This window comes from Carex rostrata, chromosome 22, assembly GCF_964058835.1.
Source record: "Carex rostrata chromosome 22, lpCarRost1.2, whole genome shotgun sequence".
In the NCBI taxonomy this organism is placed as follows: domain Eukaryota; kingdom Viridiplantae; phylum Streptophyta; class Magnoliopsida; order Poales; family Cyperaceae; genus Carex; species Carex rostrata.
In genome coordinates, this window is record NC_135939.1 from 484,278 (window position 1) to 490,723 (window position 6,446).

General features: G+C 31.1%; 1 pseudogene across 1 annotated transcript; it reads right to left on the reverse strand.

Annotated features, from left to right (window-relative positions):
• Window positions 1–2,777: 2,777 nt before the first annotated feature.
• LOC144573798 (early light-induced protein 2, chloroplastic-like) lies at window positions 2,778–5,182 on the reverse strand (annotated as a pseudogene). The gene is made up of 3 exons (XR_013518087.1): window positions 4,932–5,182; window positions 4,504–4,548; window positions 2,778–3,267 (listed from the first exon to the last, which is right to left on the reverse strand). The product of XR_013518087.1 is annotated as an early light-induced protein 2, chloroplastic-like (transcript).
• Window positions 5,183–6,446: the final 1,264 nt, after the last annotated feature.

Consider the following 6,446-nt stretch of genomic DNA (forward strand, 5'->3'; position numbering starts at 1 on the left):
TTTATAATTCTAGTATCATTAATTGGTTTGTGGTCGAGAAAATATGGCAATTAGTTGCAAATTTTAACATATCAGGCTAGCTGTCATTTTTTTTCATTAAGAAAACCAACGTGGATCGTTTAGCTTTATAATACGTGTTGGCCCGGGGAACCTTTAAGAAAATACTAACTTTTTATAGAATTATATTAAATTAAATGTACTGTTTCTAACTTCTAGTGTAGCCAGGGGTGTTAACGGGTACGAAACATGTCGGGTGAAAATATTTTTATATATCCTTACCTTACCTATTATGTTAACATGAAAAAAAAATTACCTTACCTGTTTCAGATAAACTAAATAGAAAAATATCTTATCTTTATCTGTCTTACCGAATACGGTACATACGGATTAAAGGGGCCGAGGCACTAATAATCTATGGAGGTCAATTGACCCTCATTTTTTTTTCAAACTTTTTTATTTATGCATATTTTTATATGAGAAATGTTCTGGTTCCCCGAACCATCATATCCGAGCTCATCTCTAAAGTAGTTTAACATAAAAAATCAATTAATAATGTCTAACTTCAATTTCCAGCGCTAATATTCAAACATTTAAAGCTATGTTTATAACATTTTAAAATATTACTCATAAGTATTTAAACTTCTATCTGAAAGTATTTATAAATAGTTTTAACTCTCAACTATTTTTGTCTTTAAGCCAAAAAAAGGAAAGATTATTTTCACTAATTTTTTTTTTATTTTTTCTTTGTTCATTTTAATTTATTTTTTCGACGATTCGTGATTAATTTTATGAATCTAAAAATACGAACGTTTTCTATTCGATTTTGTCTTTCAAATAAGATTCATGAAGAAATACTTTTGAGTAATTTTGAAGTCATTTGTTTTTTGTTTTAAAGTAAAGCTCATGAGCACTTTAAATTTTCAAGTTTTTAAATCTCAGTCTACAACCATTAAAATTTTACAGGCTTTGTACACAAGGTTTATATGTTTTGTACATGAGCTTTGTAAATGCAGTGTTATTCTTGAGAATTACACGTTTTGAAGTGTTATTGTTGAGGTTTAAATTATTTGTACATGAGGTTTATACGCTTTATTCTAGAGATTTAAAATGTAATTAATGATGTTTATATGCTTGTACATGAGATTTATACGAAAGATTTGAAGGCTTGTAAATAGAGGTTTAAATTATTTTGAAGCAAACAAAAAAAAAAAAACTGAAAGTCACAGAGATTTAAAGTGGTAAAAAAAAATTGCGACACAAATATAACTCGAAAGTTATTCTTCATAGATCTCATTTGAAAGATAAAATCAGGTAAAAAAACGTTCGTATTTTTAAATTCACAAAATTCTTCACGGATCGTTGGAAAAATGGACAAGAATGATGAGAGAGAAAAAAAAGTTGGTGAAATGAATATTTTTGTTTTTGACTTGAAAATAAAAGTAGTTAGGAGTTAAAACTATATAGATTTAGAATTTTAATGATTGCAGATAGAGGTTTAAATACTTGAGAGTAGTATTGTAAAATGTTATAAACAGAGCTTTCAATGTTTGGATATTAATTAGTATTGAAAATGAAAGTTAGATAATATTGAAAGTTTTTTTTTCTGTTAAACTACTTGAAGGGACACACTCGGAGATTTTGTTTGAAGTATAATTATCAGACTTCTTTTATATATATAATTTAGAGTAAAATGCTACAAGTTATGTAAATTGACTTCTATTTTCACAAATATATATATATATATATATATGAGTTGGGCTATGGTGCATTGCAATGCATGAAGGGGTTTGTGCATTAGACCATAAATCTAAAATTCAAAATTCAAATGGCCGATCCAAACCGTTCATCTTGTTCTCCATATTAATATGTGCTTGGAGACCAAATTTTACATTTTTCTGAATTTTTTTACTATTTATTAAGTATTTTACAAAATTATTGATCCAACGGTGGCTTAACAAAACAGTAAAATCAGCAGCCACCATTGGATCAACAATTTTGTAAAATACTTAATAAATAGTAAAAAAAATTCAGAAAAATATAAAATTTGGTCTCCAAGCACATATTAATATGGAGAACAAGATGAACGGCTTGGATCGGCCATTTGGATTTTGAATTTTATATTTATGATTCAATGCACAAACCCCTCCATGCATTGCAATGCACCATAGCCCAACTCTATATATATATATATATATATATAGAGAGAGATAGGCTAATGTGCATTCGAATGTATATGGTCCGAAGTGCTTACGGTCCAAATTTGAAATTTCAAAATCCAAACGGTCGATCCGAACCGTTCATCTTGTTCTCCATATTAATATGTTCTTGGAGACCAAATTTTACATTTTTCTGAATTTTTTACTATTTATTAAGCCACTTTGAAAATTGCTGATCCAACAGTGGCTGCACAAAACAGTAAAGCCGTTGGATCAGCGATTTTCAAAGTGGCTTAATAAATAGTAAAAAAATTCAGAAAAATGTAAAATTTGGTCTCCAAGCACATATTAATATGGAGAACAAGATGAACGGTTCGGATCGACCGTTTGGATTTTGAAATTTCAAATTTGGACCGTAAGCACTTCGGACCATATACATTCGAATGCACATTAGCCTATCTCTATATATATATATGTGTTTGATTTCTATTCACGCTAATTTGACTATCATAGTTTGAAAGTTCGGCTCAGCCTCTGACAGGTAGGATAAATGTATAAAAAGATGTCACGAAATAGATATATATAACCCGTGAATAATACTATATCATATCATTCATAAACTTCACCTAAGATTTTGTATATAATAACAGCATAGTCTCCTGTTAAACAATCTTTTTTTCAGTGTTCTTCTTCTTTTACTACTACAAACTAAACATGTTCCTTAATCTCCTCCAAGATTACATAAAAAGAATACATTGCACTAATTTACACAAGAGGCCCACCCGTCAAATACTCTGTGAAAGCCAAGGCCACCAAGCCTAGCATGGCAAATCTTCCATTCCACATCTCGGCACTCTCATTCATGATCCCAGTGGTTATTGACTCTACATTTTTTCCCTTGAACAAGGGTACCAATGACGCAACTGAGAATAGTACTGCTGCGCCAAAAAATGCGGGGATACCACCATTCGACAATTGCGCAAATAAATCTTCACCAACTAGCGGCCTCTGCAGCTATTGCTGCGACGAAACCGAGCATGGCTAGCCGTCCATTGATTCTCTCTGGTGCTGGACCGCTGAATGCTAGCACGTCGGAGAACTTGGTGCTCACCTAGAAATTAATATTTGTCAATTAATTTATCCATGCATGATTTATCGATTAAGTTTACTAGTTGTACAAACGCATGTAGCAATAGTCCGATTTTTTTATATATATCCAAAACTTCAATCAAATTACAAAAAATAACCGAAGCACCGTTGAAATTCGATTTTTACCCAATCCGGTTATCCAATAACCGGATTTTATAGAAATGTCCGGTTAACCACTCCCCGGACTCAAAATGCACAAATCCGGTTAATGGTTAACCGGATTTGTGCATTTTGCCTTTTTTTTTTTTTTTTTTTGAAAACAGAAATTTTTTATTTTTTGTATTAAAATATTAGAAATATTGAATATATTTCTTTGAAAATAGATATAATACAATATAATTTGATTTATTAGAAAGACTGCAACAAATAACCCGGATCAATATTTTTCAGATCAGATTTTTCGCGGCTGTAAGAAAAATTAATATATTTCTTTATGTATTATTGGAAAAAAATAAAAATAATTAGATTCCGAGTTATTGATCCCGGTTCAAAAGTCACTTCTAGGTAATCCAGAAAATATTGTGACCTTTCTAGTACATTTAATTAATAAAAAGTTGTATCTATTTTTGAAAAAAATAAAAAACTTTAATTTATTTAATTATTGTTTTTCAAAAAGAATTCTCAAAATAGATACAAATTTTTATTAATTAAATGTACTAGAAAGGTCACAATATTTTCTGGATTACCTAGAAGTGACTTTTGAACCGGGATCAATAACTCGGAATCTAATTATTTTTATTTTTTTCCAATAACACATAAAGAAATATATTAATTTTTCTTACAGCCGCGAAAAATCCGATCTGAAAAATATTGATCCGGGTTATTTGTTGCAGTCTTTCTAATAAATCAAATTATATTGTATTATATCTGTTTTCAAAGAAATATATTCAATATTTCTAATATTTTAATACAAAAAAAAAATTTCTGTTTTCAAAAAAAAAAAAAAAAAAAAAAAGGCAAAATGCACAAATCCGGTGAACCATTAACCGGATTTGTGCATTTTGAGTCCGGGGAGTGGTTAACCGGACATTTCTATAAAATCCGGTTATTGGATAACCGGATTGGGTAAAAATCGAATTTCACCGGTGCTTCGGTTATTTTTTGTAATTTGATTGAAGTTTTGGATATATATAAAAAAATCGGGCAGTAGTTTATACTGTTCTCTTTTTTTTTTATTTCAATTATTTTATATAAGTACCTTTGGTGTAGGATTTGGAGGAGGAGATGGAGATGTCTGCTTCGGCTGCATAATTAATAAGAAAAAAATAAATTTTAAGTTTCAAACCAAGTGTACTGAAGTGTGTGATGTACTGATTTGGGTATAATAAGCGTATCATATAAGTGTCCGTGCGATGTAATTTTTTACGTGTCTATTCTGCATTATAAAATAATAACACTAATTTATATCCCCGTTCAATATAATTGTGACAATTTAAAAACAAAAATATTATATATATATTTTTTAAATGAACAAACAAGATTGATGAACAACTTATATATGCCCGTTCACCGTACACAGAACTCGACATACCATTACACCATAACACCAACCATTAATTATATCATCTAATAATTTCTCAGTCAAATTAAAGAAAGTAAAAAAAGGAAATTTATCAGGATACTTGCCTTATAATTTTGGCAACGAATGACAGTCCTCAGTGGCAACGATCTAACAGAGGAGAGGCCGACAAGGCAGCTCCTCTGAGCAACAATCGGTGCCCTCACTGACATGTAGGAGCTGAGTGCAAATGATGAAGTTGCCATTATAAAAAATCTTTTGTGAATGAGATAGCACTAGAAGCTGAGCTCTTATATACTGAGAGAGAATAGTAAAGCTTGGAAAGCTTGTGGAATGTGTAGTGATCAAGTCAATATACTTTTTAGGGTTTGTGGGAGGGGTCAAATATATAATATAATGGTTGCTCCTGGGCTAGCTAGCTGCTCTCGGGACGAGTGGTGGTTCTAACAGCCAACAAGTTGGTTCAATAATTAGGACCGCTGGAATCTGGATGGTTGCCACGTGGCAAGCATTGTGCCCTTATGGTATATGATAGTGACGTGGGTGCCGAGGTAACCAGAGATGGCGGTGTAGTTTTGAAAAAAATTGGGAGGAGATGCCGTTATTGAGATTAGAGGATATTCGTCCCTTTGAAGCAAAAAGAAAAAAAAAAAGAAAAAAAAAGAGAGATATTAATTCGTCCTGGATTTGGGTTTTGGAGCTTAGTGTGATTGTGCAACGTGTACGCTCTGGGTTTTGGAGCTTTATAGCTTGGCTGTGCAACGTGTACACTTTTGGCACGTGGACACCAGTATAACTATAGGCGTTTTTCTCTAGTTAGTCGTTAGAGTTGTATCATGATCAATTTGCTAAAATTTAAGAAATATCAAGTTGTTTACTTCGTATTATTTCTTTATATTTATATTTTATTTATTAGCTTTATATATAATGATTTAAAAAAAATTCAAAAATTAGTAAAAAAATTTAAAAAATATATAAAACTTGGTCTCCAAACACATTACAATATGAAGATCGATCATGTTGTGAAGTTCGAATCGACTGTTTGACATTTAAAATGGAGATATTGACAGAAAATAAAACACCCTTTTATTTCACAAAACATGATAGCTCATCTTTGTTTTTGTGTGTGTTTATATATAAGTTAAATAAATTTATTTTAAAAAGTAAAATGTTAAAAAATATATCTTTGTCTATAATTACAACCTACAAATATAATAAGTGTGACTGTGTGAGGGATAAATTAATCTGGAGAGATAAAATAATTTTTTTCAAATTAACTCAGATTTTGTTCCATCTTACTCCAATATATTTTAAGACAAACAATTATTTTTTTTTCTTTTCTTTTTTTGCTTCAAAGGGATGAATATCCTCTCATCTCAATAACGCCATCTCCTCCCAATTTTTGTTTCAAAACTTCACCGCCATCTCTGGTTACCTCGGCACCCACGTCACTATATATCATATACCATAAGGGCATAAGGGCACAATGCTTGCCACGTGGCAACCATCCAGATTCTAGCGGACCTAATTATTGAACCAACTTGTTGGCTGTTAGAACCACCACTCGTCCCGAGAGCAGCTAGCTAGCCCAGGAGCAACCATTATATTATATATTTGACCCC